This window comes from Eurosta solidaginis, chromosome X (genome assembly GCF_040869045.1).
Source record: "Eurosta solidaginis isolate ZX-2024a chromosome X, ASM4086904v1, whole genome shotgun sequence".
In the NCBI taxonomy this organism is placed as follows: domain Eukaryota; kingdom Metazoa; phylum Arthropoda; class Insecta; order Diptera; family Tephritidae; genus Eurosta; species Eurosta solidaginis.
In genome coordinates, this window is record NC_090324.1 from 44851226 (window position 1) to 44868213 (window position 16988).

Consider the following 16988-nt stretch of genomic DNA (forward strand, 5'->3'; position numbering starts at 1 on the left):
TGAATTAGGAAGAATGAATCCTCGATGAAAATGTTGTGCGTAGTTTATTACAGAGGTGGAAATGTTTGTAGCATTTATTTATCTAACTTATAAGGAATATTACTCATATCGTAATTATAAGAGCTTAGATTTTTCTTTTGGGTATGTATCCCACTCAACAATGTAAATGGAGGTAAGTTCTTTTCAAAAAAAAATTTTTTTTTGTGTAAAGACTAAGCTTAGTAAAAGTTATATTTCTTGTTGAATAAGTGTGAAATGAACGAAATGGCTCGATGCTGATACGCTTACTAATGTAATCCATAAGGTAATCCGTAATTAATCTATTAATGCATAATTTTTATTCAGAGTGCTACTTTCAATATTATTAGCTATAAAAAAAAGAAGAAGAAAGAACAATATATGTATATATAGCCATACATATAAATATTTTACATATACCCTCTCTATGAATTGAATTTTTTTATGAATCAATTGTGCATTATTTTGTTTAAAAAGTAGGGCTTACGATTTCTCGAACTTGTTCGAGAAGAGATTACTCGCGAGTGTCGCCTTCTCGCGAGATTCTCGAATCTCGAATGATTCGTAAGGCTCGCAAGCTTACTCGACATTCAATTTCATCGATTCATCAGCTGTTTTATATAGAGCTTATGATTTTTTCTGGAGCACAAATGAAAATTTCCACAAAATAACAACTAAAAACACCGAAATGTAGAGAATACTGCCAATGCAGCGACTGAATTGAAAGTCGAGAAGCTCGCGAGTATTACGAGTATGTAGAGATACGAGAATCTCGCGAGAATTGAAAGTCGAGAAGCTCGCGAGTATTTCGAGAATCTCGCGAGAAACCTTGTTCTCGATGTCTCGTTAAAAAATAAAATATTATGAACAAAATTATATGTATAATAAACATGTTTTGAGTAAAATGTCATTGGAAAGCAATATAATCAGTGCTGCTCAACATTTTTTATATGGAAGTGCGAATCACAATACATGTATAAAATTGTATGTGTACTGAAACTTTTTTTTATTTAAAAATATATATTTAAAAAATTGTAATTGTTTGAGGTCGGAAAAAGTTTAATATTTGGTTTCAAGTTACAAAATACCGATTTGCTTAAAATATTACGTTAATATATCTATATATATAAAAAGAAGTGTACATTTTGTTTGTCACTCCATAACTCGAGAACGGATAGAAAGATTGCCATGAAATTTTAGGAAAGATACAGGAAGGAGAGATGATGGTTAGTTGATTTTGTAATCCCAAATCGGTTTAGCCATTCTTGAGTTACAATTTTTTTTAGAAAAAATTCAAAATTTGCAAAAAAAAAAAATAAAAAAAGTGTAAATTTTGATAGACACTCCATAACTCGAAAACGCCTCGACAGATTGCCATGAAATTTTTAGAAAAGATACAGGAAGGAGTAGTGATGGTTAGTTGGTTTTGAAATCCCAAATCGGTTTAGCCATTCTTGAGTTATGATTTTTTTTACTTCGTCGGGAATCGCTGCTACTCTATTGGATGGTGGACGAACAGTGCACTCTGCATTAAAATTGCCGTTGAATGTGCAGGTATGCTTATATTTATTGATTGATAACTTTAAAATTTAATCGATATTAATTAAAATGTAATTATTATTCTTTTGGATGAATGTACAATGATTCATAAAAAATCGCTGGAAGCATTACACCGTACAATGCAAGGTCTACGTCAGAATCTAGAAATTTTTGGTGGTGCATTAATATTATTGTCAGGGGATTTTCGATAAATATTGCCTGTGGTTCCACGATCAACAACGGCGTATGAGATCAACGCATGTTTAGAGTCTTCTCTTCTGTGGCGACATGTGCAAAAATTGACATTGAACATAAATATGCGCGTTCAATTCCACAACGACCAATCTGCAGATCGGTTATCGAAGCAGTTGTTAGATATTGGCAATGGAAAAGTTCGATTCGATAATGCAAATGCATTGATTACATTGTCGAACAATTTCTGTACCATTCTCCAATCAACAGAAGAGTTGATTGAAAGTGTGTTTCCAAATATTGTTCAGAATTACAGGAATCACAATTGGCACCAAAAAATTTGCACGTCAATGCAATCAATTAACAGATTCAAGAAAAATTTCCAGGTGCAGTGCCATCATATAAATCTGTTGATAGCGCAATGAATGCAAATGATGCAGAGTTGGAACTCCAAATTGTTTTTTGTGCTCGCTTCCAATGGGCAAACTAAAAATATTGTATATCCAAATGTTTTGGATTGACATTAATAATTTTGAAATACAATGCATTCATTTCATAAAAAAAATTTATAATCTTTCATTTCTTTTTTTGGTTGGTTGCTACGAAGTGCAACGGGGTCCGCTAATATATATATATATATATCACCAGCATACAAGAGGCAATAAATTTAATTCTGAAAGTAGCGAAAAATTACATTGACCCTAGCCTCAAGTTTTGTGGGAACATATTCTATATTCATATATCGTCGGAATTTGGGTTTCAATAATCATACTAAAAGCGAATGTTGCATTGGAAATTGAATTTTAAAACTTTTGAAATGATAAATTAGCGGGCTCCGCGTGGTTTGTTTTAAATTTGTGTTCAAATTTACATACATATATTAGCAACAGAGATTACTGAATTTAATAAAATGTTTAACAAGTAAATGATAGGCAAGGTTACTTTACGGTTCCTCCCACTTCCAGTCATGAAATATCTCATGACCAAGAAAAATAATATGCCGAATTGAAATAAAAAGTCACAGAAACTAACCCCATAAGGAGAATCTCTATTTCAAAATAAGTGCATTTCTACCCTATTCTGAACCACTAATAGTTCGCCATTTATTTCCTTTATATGTTTTCAACTGGCGAATTTAACATTACGATATCCTAGGCGGTGGAAATTGTCCCGCTGCTTTAACTTTTCACTAGTTCCTAACTACATACCAATTTCTTTTTGGTACTTTTTCGATAGTTACGTACTGGTCAAATAGTGTTGAAAAAGAGGCATACTCATATTTAGCCGCAGCTCGTTAAAGCTGGTAGCAGTTTTTTAGTCGGTAGCAGTTTTTTTTAGTCTGAAAATCTAGCTATTAACGAACTAATACTTATTTTGCACTCTAGGTCTAGTTCTGAACCAGAATTTTGTATCACTAATTACTGACTTCCCTTGAGGGTAATTAACTAATATCATATGAAGTTAGAATAGGCTCCTCTTGTTTTGGTAGTTTTGCTTAAATTTTTTGGTTATATGCCTACGCTGACCATCCGTCCTTTATTTCAAAGGACAGCCTTTTATTTTACGCTTCTGCCTTTTACAATTTTTACCAAAATAAAGGACAGCTTTTGTCCTTTTTTTTTGAAGCTGTCCTTTAAGTTATCCAAAAATGGCCTTTAAAATAGTTAAAGCTATCCAAAAGTGAATTGCAACGTGCTTGTAAATACGTTCCTATCCAAAAATTCGTCGCCGTCACATGAACGCGTATGCAGCGCGGGGCTTTAAAAACAACTCTATATACCTCTGTTTCGAACAGCTGTTTACTCACACAAGTAATAAGTGTGTTCTTTTGTATCCCGTTTTCATCGCTTTAATGACTATAAGCACGAACTGTTTTTAAAAATTACTATAATCAACCTAACAGAAAGAACATATTCGGGCACCTTCGGTCTACGATCATCCTCATTTGGGAAAAAAGACACACTAAACCATTTATCTTTGGAAATCAGCTTTTAACAACACATTCCGAAAAGTATGTTTATATTTAAAGCATACATACATAAATTGATGTAAACTAGCAACTTTACTTGGGTAAAATTTTATAATACAATCAAAAATTATTTCGGGAACTAACAATTGTTTTATTTAGGAACATGCCACCAAGGAAAAAGTGTCACTTCTAATAGCGAGCTTGAAAAGAAATTTCCTTTTTTTAAAAGCTTAGCTACTACAAATGACCTGCGGTGTCTTAAATGCTTTTCTATTTTTTCCAGTACAAATAGTGGGAATCGGCTATTAATCAGCACCTTCAGACTGCAAAACATAAACGTGCGGATGTTTCTGCATCCTCCAGCCACTCCTTAAATATGTTTGTAAGTAGTACACATTTCAACTCTAAGGAGAGGCAAAATGCGTTACACGAGGGAACATGGGCCTATCATTCCATTCAGCACCATCACTCATTTAGATCCAATGATTGCACTACGAAATTAATAAAAGCTTGCTTTGATCAGGGTTATGCGTGTGCTAGAACAAAATGCGAGGATGTTACGTGCAATATCTTTTTCCAATGTCGCTGAGAAAAATTAAAACTGATTTGTCAGACGTGCGCTGTTGTTCAGGGCATGCAAGTTAAAATATTGAAAATTGATAAACTTCCTGGAGAAACATCTGGTATTTTGTCGAACTTTATGTTCAATGTTATACAGAGTTTTGAATTACGCGAAAAGGTAGTTGGAATTTGCGCTGACAACGCTAATACTAATTTTGGTGGTGCGATATGGCGAGACAAAAAACTGTTTTCCATAAAATCCAAGAACGTCTTAATAAAAGCCTAATTGGCGTTAACAGCGCTGCGCAAATTTTGAACAATTGTATTCAAACTGCCATAGAATGCCTAGCAACTGATATTGAAGTTATTATTGTAAAAATATACTTCTTTTTTTATATTTATATGGTTCGATTGGAGTAATTCAAAGAGATTTGTAATTTTGCAGATGTGGAATAATATAGGTTATTAGGGTACAGCAAAACTCGATGGCTTACTTGGATGCCAGCATTAGAAAGAATACTTAAACTATTTAAACCACTTAAGACGTTCTTTCTTGGGAAAAATCAATGCGCAACAGTTTTGTTCAACTTTTTTTCTGATCCTTTTGCTGAAACATGGCTATTTTTTGCACATATTCAAGCTGCATTATTTCATTTTTCTATAACATAGATTGAAAAGCAATATATTTCAATCCCACAAGTTTCATAGGTAATAAAAGATTTACTTCTCAAGCTGAACGACAGAAGAAGAGAAACTTTCATACCGATAGCTTCGAAAAATTTATTAATCGAATTGAATAATGGAAGAGATCTTAGTGGAACAAATTTCTCAGTGTGTGCTAACAAATTCTATGAAAGATGTGAACAATATATTTGCCAATGGAATTCTGCATTTAAAGAAATATAAATTTTAGGGTGGATTTTACTTCGTGAAACACCAATTTGGTCAAATGTTGAAAGCGGGTTGACATTCATTAACCAGAATACTCCGAATGCAATTCTTAATGATAGCGAGCTTTTTGACGAGCTGTCTTGCCTTAAACACTATTTAACTGCAAAAAAATAAATGAGTGGCAAGCTTGTTCCAAGCAAGTTGACCAGAGATGAGTTGACATTTTCTATAATGTTTTTGAATAATGTTTAGTTGTCAAATTGTTAGTGTAAATTTTTTTTATCATACACAAGTGCCTGAGCTTCATACGGGAGTGCTTTTTCCTGGCACATTCATAAGAAATTCAAGTATTTTCATATGATTCGAAATTATATGTGAGGGCATATGGGAGTGCTATGAATTTTTTTTTTTATATTCAAAGTGTGAATTTGAATCTGTGCCTATGATTCAGGTCAAAACAAAAAAAAAATGCTACAAGTGTATAGGCGTTGGGCAGCTCTGAATATAATCAACAAAAAATTCACAAGTAAAAAAAACACCAAGTGTATAAATACTGTCCATATAGCAATTAAGTTTATGTCGAGAAGCTCGCGAAATTTACGCGTACTTCAAGACACGAGTGTCGAGAAGAAATCGTAGGCTCTATTAAAAAGAAATGGCAAACGTAGTTTTGTATACATAACTCGGATATCTACATATGTATGCAAGTATATGCGCACGAACATACGTACATATAACTGAACGTAGTTTCTCGATTCCTTTTTTATACTCAGCGTGCTTTGCACCCAGAGTATATTAACTTCGATTGGATAACGGTTGGTTGTACAGTAGGGCGGGTCTATTTAAAAATCGCTCATTGCTCTGTGAAAATCGTATTCTAGGGATCAAAATAAGAAACTTTGCCGAAGGAACAATACCTCTAAAATTAATTCTAATGTGCCCCCCAGGTTGGGGCAAATTTGAAAAATCTTACTTTGACCCATTTAGAGTGCTCCAATCGAGTCCAAATGTATGACCGACCACCACTAACTTTGGAGGCCAGCCCCACCGATGCCAGTGGCACACCCCCTGGAACACCTCCCCCCTCCAGGTAGGGGTAAATTTTGAAAAATCCCACTTTGACCCATTTAGAGTGCTCCACTCGAGTCCAAATGTATAACCGACCCCCACTAAATTTGGATGCCAGACCCACCGATGCCAGTGGCACACCCCCTGGAACACCACCCCTCCAGGTAGGGGTAAATTTTGAAAAATCCCACTTTGACCCATTTAGAGTGCTCCACTCGAGTCCAAATGTATGACCGACCCTCACTAACTTTGGAGGCCAGACCCACCGATGCCAGTGGCACACACCCTGGAACACCTCCCCCCTCCAGGTAGGGGTAAATTATGAAAAATCCCACTTTGACCCATTTAGAGTGCTCCAATCGAGTCCAAATATATGACCGACCCCCACTAACTTTGGAGGCCCCACCCACTGATGCCAGTGGCATACCCCCTGGTACACCCCCCCCCCAGGTAGGGGTAAATTTTAAAAACTCCCACTTTGACCCATTTAGAGTGTTCCACTCAAGTCCAAATGTATGACCGATCCCCACTAACTTTGGAGGCCCGACCCACCGATGCCAGTGGCACACCCCCTGGAACAACACCCCCCCAGGTAGGGGTAAATTTTGAAAAATCCCACTTTGACCCTTTTAGAGTGCTCCACTCGAGTCCAAATGTATGACCGACCCCCACTAACTTTGGAGGCCAGACCCACGGATGCCAGTGGCACACCCCCTTGAATACCCCCCTCCCCCCAGGTAGGGGTAAATTTTAAAAAATCCCACTTTGACCCTTTTAGAGTGCTCCAATAGAGTCCAAATGTATGACCCACTAACTTTGGAGGCCCGACCCACCGATGCCAGTGGCGCACCCCCTGGAACACCCCACCCCCCCCCCCCCCAGGTAGGAGTAAATTTTGAAAAATCCCACTTTGACCCATTTAGAGTGCTCCACTCGAGTCCAAATGTATGACCGACCCCCACTAAATTTGGAGGCCAGACCCACCGATGCCAGTGGCACACCCCCTGGAACACCTCCCCCCTCCAGGTAGGGGCAAATTTTGAAAAACCCCACTTTGACCCATTAAAGTGCTCCAATCGAGTCCAAATGTATGACCGACCCCCACTAACTTTGGAGGCCCGACCCACCGATGCCAGTGGCACACCCCCTGGAACCGCCCTGGAGGTTCACCATACCAACATTTCAAAAAATCGCCGGTTTTGCACTTTACATGAAAAAATCAGCGACATGCCTATGTTTTTTTCTTTTTGGAGTTTATTTTTCTCTATAGAAATTTATTTAGTAAGAACATATGTAAATGAAAAAATGAATTTAACTTAGTAATAGAAAAGAAATTAAAAAAAATTATTAGAAATTAGCGTTTTTACAACCCTTTTAAAACCAAGGCATCACTGTGATGCATTTGCATGTCGTAAACATAGTTGTGTGGGTTTTTTATTCAACCGTTTTAAAAAATGAAGGTATCACGGTGACACAATTGCAGATCGTAAAATTGCTTGTGTTGTTTTTTTAAGCCACCACCAGACACAGCAGGTAGAATTGAAATTACCATTTCATTCTTATTACCTCGTCTCGTAGACCATATATAACGCAACAGTTTTTGTGAATGCATTAAGTCGTTGTGAAGAACTTAAAGTGTGAAGTGCTAATTTCAGATAAAAAAATATTTCAAAAAAAATATTAAGTGAAGTGACCATTCCAAATCAAAAAGTTTTCAATGAATCTACCATCCTCTACACCGCAAGATGAAGCAACTACATCAACAACTATCGAAAACCCAATGAGTCATATACCCAAGCATAATGTTGCTGTTTTTGGTGTGTCTACTGATTTAACTGATCTTATTTTACCAACCCATCTGGATAACTTGAGATATTATTTTTACTTAAGGGATCGTACTAAAACAGAACAAAAAAGTTTTCCCATAAATAATTCACTATTCAAGTACAAGATAAGTTGATTGTAATTTGAGAAAAACTTGGTATGGAAATAATGCTGAAAAAAAGTGTATTTAATAAATTGAATAAATTGCTTGACAAGTATCAAGAGCAAATCAAGAGAAGAAACAACACCTATTGGTTGGTCACGATTTCTAGAACCTGGTTTACGCAAAATTGTCAATCAAGTAATTAAAGATAATTCAAATTATGTGCATTCGGAAAATATCTTGTTATCAGTGTTATTTGATGATAGCAAAGAAAAGCGCGACTGTGCCATCAAGAAAATTTTACGCCATCGAACCGATGTTGACGAGCCAATGGAACTTAGAGTTTATAAAAAATCAGATATAAACTTTAATTGCACAAGTTATACGGAAATGATCAATTTGAATGATATAAATATCGTATTTTAACCACCATTCACGCGAAGCATACCGTACGATACATTGAAAGAATATTTAAATCAAGATGATCCACCGTTTAATGATCCAAAAATTCCATCACACATACAAGGAACGGAACGACATGTTCAATAGCTAGCTAGCGTTTCCAAACGGGTTATACCGGAAAATGTAGAGGCTGTTATGGCGACGACATAAGAGAGCCGTGCGAAATTGCCCAGACTTGAAAGTAAAAAAGATTTCAAACAATAATTTTTTTAGTTTCTTTTCTATAACTCACTTAATTTAATTTTTTCATTTACATATGTTCTGACTAAATAAATTTCTTAAGAGAAAAAATAGATATTGTTATAAATAAATAATAAATATTATTATAAATAAATAAATAAAAATAAAGAAAAAACATAGCCATTTAGCTGATTTTTTCATGTAAAGTGCAAAACCGGCGATTTTTTGAAATGTTTGTATGGTAAACCCCCAGGGGGTTCCAGGGGGTGTGCCACTGGCATCGGTGGGTCGGGCCTCCAAAGTTAGTGGGGGTCGGTCATACATTTGGACTCGAGTGGAGCACTCTAAATTGGTCAAAGTGGGATTTTTCAAAATTTACCCCTACCTGGGGGGGGGGGGGGGGGGGGGGGAGGTGTACCAGGGGGTATGCCACTGGCATCGGTGGGTCGGGTCTCAAAAGTTAGTGGGGGTCGGTCATACATTTGGACTCGAGTGGAGCACTCTAAATGGGTCAAAGTGGGATTTTTCAAAATTTACCCCTACCTGAGGGGGAGGTGTTCCAGGGGGTGTGCCACTGGCATCGGTGGGTCGGGCCTCCAAAGTTAGTGGGGGTCGGTCATACATTTGGACTCGATTGGAGCACTCTAAATGGGTCAAAGTGGGATTTTTCAAAATTTACCCCTACCTGGGGGGGGGGGGGAGGACATCAGAATTCGTTTTAGAGGTATGGTTCCTTCGGCAAAGTTTCTTATTTTGATCCCTAGAATATGATTTTCACAGAGCAATGGGCGTTTTTTTTGCCTCCCACAAATCCACCCGCCCTATTGTACAGGTATAACGGAATCGAGATAGATATAGACGTCCATATATCAAAATCATCAGTGTCGAAAAAAAATTTGATTGAGCCAAGTTCGTCCGTCTGTTCGTCCGTCCGTCCGTCTGTCCGTTAAAACGATAACTTGAGTAAATATTGAGATATCTTCACCAAATTTGGTACACGAGCTTGTCTGGACCCAGAATAGATTATTGAATGTGAGGTATTGAAAATGAGCGAAATCGGATGATAACCACGCCCGTTTTTTATATATATAACATTTTGGAAAACACAAAAACCTGATTATTTAGTAAATAATACACCTAAAATGTTTAAATTTTACGTGTGGACTGATATTGAGACTCTTGATAAAAATTTTAAATTTTTTTTTAAAACGGGCGTGGCACCGCCCACTTGTGATAAAATCAATTTTACAAATATTATTAAATATAAATCAAAAATCGTTAAACCTATCGTCACCAAATTCGGCAGAGAGGTTGCCTTTACTATAAGGAATGCTTTGAAGAAAAACTTACGAAATCGGTTAAGAACCACTCCCATTTTTCTTTAAAATATTTTTAAAAGGGTCGTGGACGAATAAAATAAGCTATATCTTTGCAAAACAGAGCTTTATATCAATGGTATTTCATTTCCCAAGTGGATTTATAACAATAAGTAGGACAAACTTTAACTTTAAAAAATGGGCGTGGCACCACCCCTTTTATGACTATTTTCTATGTTTCGGGAGCCATAACTCGTATAAAAATTAACGGATCGTAATAAAATTGGGTACACAGATTTTCCCTATAGCAGGAAATATTCTAGAAAAAATGGACGTAATCGGTTAAAGACCAGGGCAACTTAGATATAAAACAAGTTTAAAAGTGTTGTAGACTAGAATAATAAGATATAACTTAGCAAATAATAGTTTTGAATCAATGATATTTCACTTATTTTATTATAAGAGGAAATGGGGAGACAGTGCCACGTGTTATGTAGAAAATAATTTCGTCAGCATACGTAACTGCATTGTATTAGCATATAAGATATCGTTTCCATGCAAATTTATTAACATTAATGATATACTTATTATGGGATGTTTAATTGTATACTAAGGTTTTTGGTTTATACCTATACATACTATGTAGATCTAAGCGGAATTCGTATAAATACAAATTATTAATATTGTAACGAACTTCTCCCGAATGCTGCCGTTTACTAATGAAAAAGAGTCAGGCGCATGCTTCCGAGACGGGTCTGCATATCTTGCTATGCTACGGTCTGGCTCAGGGAAATGGGAGTGGGCTCGTCTCGGTCACATACAGCGAAATTCGTACGAAACAAAATTTGTATGCAGGGTATTTAACACTACTTACCTCATGAACGGAGATAAAAATACAAAAAAAACCAGCGAAACTCAAGCAGCGAAACAAAAATAATTTATTACAACAGCGGAATCAAAAAGGTTCATTGCAACCAGCGACGGAGGGATTGGAAAGTTGGCATTTTCCCTCCTCGTCTTTACCCATCCAACCTGAGAAAAACATTTAGACCTGGTATACTAACCTGTCCCTACATTTCGTCATCAGAATAAAATAATCAGGAATCCATTTTTTGTTTACACTACAACTTACATTTATTGAAATAATAGTAATAACTAACATCATTAGATCAAGTAATTTGAAGGTAAGAATATAACAAAAAAAATTAATCCATACTATTCTCAGAATTTAGGTATTTTTATCAATTTATTCAAAAGCCAATTACTTCCTAAGATTAAAAGATATATAATTAATCGATATATTTTTGGTAATTTTTATAGCCTTATGCGTTTACGTTATGTTAATAATAATGAGCTTAAAAGCCGTGATTAAATAAAAAACAATGTTAAAACTTCATTGGTTTTTTTAATTTGTCAATATTTCGGCTTCAGTCTGAAGCCATCTTCAGGACTGTAAGTAAACACAAATGTATAAAAAGGAGACATTCATTTCAGATACATGGTCATTAAAATTTACGTTATGCAACTAGGTATACATATAAACGAGACACAACTTACACTTGTGGTTATTCTTTATCGACTGATCATATGTTCGGAAAACAAAAGTAAAATAAACATCAAAAATGTATACAATTTTAAAGTACAGTAAGTGTAAACTAAAAAATGCACAAACAAATATATAGGGATACAAACAATAGAACAACGAATATGTCGTCATCCAACATTATGATTTGTTGATCCCAAGTATGCTGCTAGCGGAATAATTTCTGTATGCTGCTTTCTTTCATGTGCGCCGTGAGACTTGCATTTTGTGTTGTTGCTTAAGAAAATAATATATATACTTATATAAATTTTAATTTCAAACATTTTTAAATTTCTTTGGGAAATCTTATTATTTGCAAATTCCCTCAATATATGGGCTATGTTTTGAGTTATCAACTCGATATTTGTGCTAAAATAAAACAAGCATACGCGACGACTAAAGACACGAACTCGCCCACAGGTAAACGAAACAGGTTGTGAGTGTGGTAAATTTATGATCAAACGCAATCAAACTTAGATTTTAAATCGCGGTTCAAAATGTCAAGGCAAAAAGTGATGTTTTCACCTAATTATTACCCATAGAATGACATATATTTGCCTAATCTAACATGTCGACAAATGTTTCTACTATAAAAAAATACAATATGTATGTAATTGAATTATAACTTGTTTTTCTTTCTACATCTCCATCGATGCGACGGTGAGCTCAGCGACGATGATGAGAATATTGTAAGTTCGATGTATCATGTCTAGCGACCATGTCTGCTAGTGCTGTAATTAATTTGGAAATTACACTGGCAACATGTTAGAATGCCTATTTAGGCATCACTAGTAAATCGAATGGTTTTAATTATACAAAAAAAATGTACTAACGAACTTAGGAGGGCGAGCCTATTTACGATATTAACTACGAGATCAACACTTAAAATTTTATACCGAAAGTGCGAGTTTAAATGAATTTTTTTTTTAAATTCTAACAATTGCAACAAAAACTATCACGGAATAATCGTATTACGGACAAAGAAAATGGTTACCACCCTACTCTACATTCGCAAACATATTGCACTAGATATTTTACATAGAAAATTTAGTGAAACAGCATTAAAATTATTTAACTCTAAATATAGATTACCGAGAAAGCAATATGTTGACCATCTCGACCTGCGTGATGATTTTATTCAAATTTCCCTCTTATTTTTCGTTTCACTTTTTCTAAAGTTAGGTGGGCTCATTGGCCTCTTTATTCATTTAATACATCAAGGTTTAGTTTCAGTTTTTACAAAATAATCTTCTTTTCCGCACGATCGCTTTTATCATTTAGTATGGCATGGTGGCGGCCACCGTGGTGTGATGGTAGCGTGCTCCGCCTATCACACCGTATGCCCTGGGTTCAACTCCCGGGCAAAGCAACATCAAAATTTTAGAAATAAGATTTTTCAATTAGAAGAAAATTTTTCTAAGCGGGGTCGCCCCTCGGAAGTGTCTGGCAAGCGCTCCGATTGTATTTCTGCCATGAAAAGCTCTCAGTGAAAACTCATCTGCCTTGCAGATGCCGTTCGGAGTCGGCATAAAACATGTAGGTCCCGTCCGGCCAATTTGTAGCGAAAAATCAAGAGGAGCACGACGCAAATTGGAAGAGAAGCTCGGCCTTAGATCTCTTCGGAGGTTATCGCGCCTTACACACACACATGGCATATACATATTGTACAATTCCGGACACGGACATTAAATCGCCTTCATTATATAGTCACTGTGTAGGCGGCTGATGAGTTCAGCGATGTCTACTTCAAAACTGCCTTTTTGTGGTACCAGAACAATTAATAGGAGTTTCATGACAAAAAAAAAAAACACATATAATACTTGTGATGTGTTTGTTCCAACTATTTTTCTTTCACACTGCTTTTAGGTATCATCCATTGGTGCCCATTTTCTATTGCCAATTTTCCCACTGTTCTCAAGATATAAATGCACTCAAACGCGCTTACAATGCAACGTCATTTTTTTTTTGTTATTTCACTTTATAGTATTTTTCTCAATAACTCGCAGTTGATGCAATACACTTTTCACTTTACCAATTCAGTAATACCTGTGTGAAAATTAATATCTTTTGTTATGCCTTTAGGTTGATGAATGTTGACTTGGTCATCAGGCACGTTCCTGAACCCTCCAAAGGCTGAAGCCCCGGCAATCGCCAGTGCACACACCGTGGTTGCTGACAGGATTCGCAGCCCATTCTGAGAACTCGGGCGAGAGTGACATAACACAAAATGTTCTCCCAAGGCTGAATCCCCGGTAATCGCCAGTGCACACAACGTGGCTACTAAAAGGCTTCGCAAGCCCATCCTGAGTGCTCGGTCGAGAGTCACATAACATCCCACACAGCTTGCGCTTTCAACGAATACACATGCTTCCTAGAAAAGTAAGATTCCGGATAGTCAAGCGGTTTCTCGGCTAACTTTATATCAGTGCCGTCGACATAGCCTGTTTAGGCCCAATGCCTAACTTTTACCTGATTGACGTCGCCCCTCCCTAACGCTTTAATAATATTTCCAGCCACCCACAGTCACGCCGCATTTGTGTGCATGCATGCACATGCATACGTTTCATACACACGAACGTGTGTGTGTGCAGGTTGTCAGCACCCATGCATGTATATGTGGGGGTGGTTGTATGTGTGGCCTTTCCCCTCCTTAACACCAGAGGACTTTTTCGCGGCTTAGCGGTCGTCATCAACGGGACAACCGGCCTCTTTTTCGATCGACCGCCAACCAGCACACATCGCCGAGGATCACCGTCATCACTTTCAACATAAAGGTATAACCACTGTACATTTTCTTTTCACTTTAATTAAATAATATTATAACGAGGAAAAACCCTCTTGTGTTTTGCGTATTTCAATTCGAGTGAACCACACCAATCCCGAGATCGACCCTTGTCCGCCTACCCACTGCCGGTCTACGACGCACTCACGCCGAACATTGGTCTTTACTCCCCGAAAAATGAACTAAAAGCACCTACAAATTACAGTCCACAACACAGCACAATTTGCCAAAGGTTTGCCATGAGAATTTATTTGCCACAGCATATCCCAGCAGAACCACCAAAAAGTTGGAAGTTTATACTATACACGATATTAGCAGCCACCGGAGCCACAGCCATCACATCAATTCCTCCAGCAAAAATAAGAAGTAAGTGTTATATTTCTTGCCACTTTTTTTTTTGAGTGTTGTTTTTTTGTAAAATAAAAAAAAACCCGAGTAGTACGCGAAAAATTGAATTCAAAAAAGAAGTGAAAACAGTGAAGTTATTTAGTGAGCACCAATTTATTTTTCTATTTTCAAAGGTTAAATCAATTGGTTTGTTAACCTTTACTTCGGTCCTTGTGAATATCTGGTCTACCCCCCCCCCCCCCCCTCCCCCCAATGGTAAGGATTTCCAGACATTACACAAGGAAGAGGGTAACCTAACCTCACTTTCCGCACCATACTAACTAGGTTTTTGTTTTTGTTTTTTGCACATCATAAACACGAAATTAAATTCAATTAAATTAATTAATCCGGTGCTCACTTCACTTTTTAAACACTTTTTACACTTTTTTTGCGCTTAGTTTCGACTATTGCACGAATTTTTTCACTTTTTCAAAAATACATCCATTATCTGTGGAGGTGGCGAGTGGTCCCCCTTTTTTGTTGTGCCGCTGAGACAAAAAGTCTGTAAATTAAACCTTTTTGCTGTTGTCGCTGCTGTGATAAAAAGTCCTTAAAATAAACCCTTTTCGTTGTCGCTACTCTGACAAAGTCTGCAATAAACAAAATAAATAATAAACTTCGAAGTTCAGTAGTTTTTATTTAGGGCTGGGCAGGCATTTAACTCTGAAGAGTTCTATTTTTCGAATCGGAAATTTTCTCTTTAATAAACGTAAATAAAACAATGGAAACCTACATCCGTTTAGCAGAGTCAATCGCAGAGTTTGGTAAAGATTACAGCCTTATTCCGGAAAGCGACCATAGCGAACACACCCTTGCAATACAGCAGGAAGAGGTGCGGTCCTTGTGGAAGAAGATAAAGTCTGCGTTTGATTCGCTATCGGGATTTGATGAGGCGTCAGCGGATGACATTATGGCGGTCAGAAAGAAGCAAAAGGCAGCATACGCAATCTACGTGCGATGTTCAGCTTCTATATCTGCTGAGGCAGAAAAATACAAGAAGGATGAAAAGAACGTCAACCCTGAGCAAGAACCTCATGGGCATAAAACTCGCCTTCCTGCTTGCGACACGGAAGTTTTTAAAGGGGATTATCTGTCTTGGCCAACTTTTCGCGACCTGTTCATGGCAATTTATACAAACAGTTCTAGCTTGAAAGGTGTGGAAAAGTTATTCCATGTAAACAGCAAAAAGCAGGGCGAAGCAAAAGATATCATTAAAAAATGCCCTCTCACAAATGAAGGTTTCGAGATGGCCTGGAAAAACTTGTGTGAAAGATACGAGAACAAACGTCTCTTAGTTAACACACAACTACAAATTTATTTATTTAACTTAAAAAAGGTAGAAAGTGAGTGTGCCAGTTCAATAAAAAAGCTACAAAATTATATAAATAATGGTATTTCGTCCCCCAAATGCCATAAAATTGACACGTCCAATTGGGATGCAATCCGGACTTATCTCTGCTCAACCAAGTTACCAGAGAGCACGTTGGCTCTTTGGGAGCAATGTATAGACCATAAAATGGACATATCCAAGTGGGAGGATATGGATAAATTCCTGTCTAATCGGTTTCAGACACTTGAAACAGTGTCTGGTTTTACAGGGCATGCCACTTCGAAAGTGAAAAAACCAAACGCCTCACGACAATCGAGAGAACCCCCTACGAAAATACTTGGTGCTTTTCAAACAAAAGTATCCAAGCAAACAATAAAATCAATTTGTAAAGTGTGCAAATCTCCTGGGCACAGATTACGAAACTGTTCACGCTTTTCCGAGTTAACCCCAGTAGAAAGGATTAAATTAATAAAATCCACAAGTGGCTGCCTGAATTGTTTATCCCCAGGACACACCGTGACGAAGTGCACCAGTTCCTACAACTGTTCCAAATGCCACTCTCGCCACCACACGCTCCTGCATGCGGATACATCTCAGCAAACTGCCCTGCGCAATCCTTTCAAAGATGCGGATAATATCCAAACAACTTCGGCACAGGCGCGACAATCTGCGAACCAGAATGTAAAATCCTGTCATGCCAATTCCAGCACAGGCGTGCTATTAGGAACTGCTCGCGTACTCATTCGCCAAAATGGTACCGACTTCTCCGCGCGGGCATTAATTG

At 37.1% G+C, this 16988-nt stretch overlaps 1 pseudogene; it reads right to left on the bottom strand.

Annotated features, from left to right (window-relative positions):
- Window positions 1-315: 315 nt before the first annotated feature.
- LOC137234884 (Golgi-specific brefeldin A-resistance guanine nucleotide exchange factor 1-like) overlaps window positions 316-16988 on the bottom strand; it is a 39711-nt pseudogene continuing 23038 nt past the window's right edge.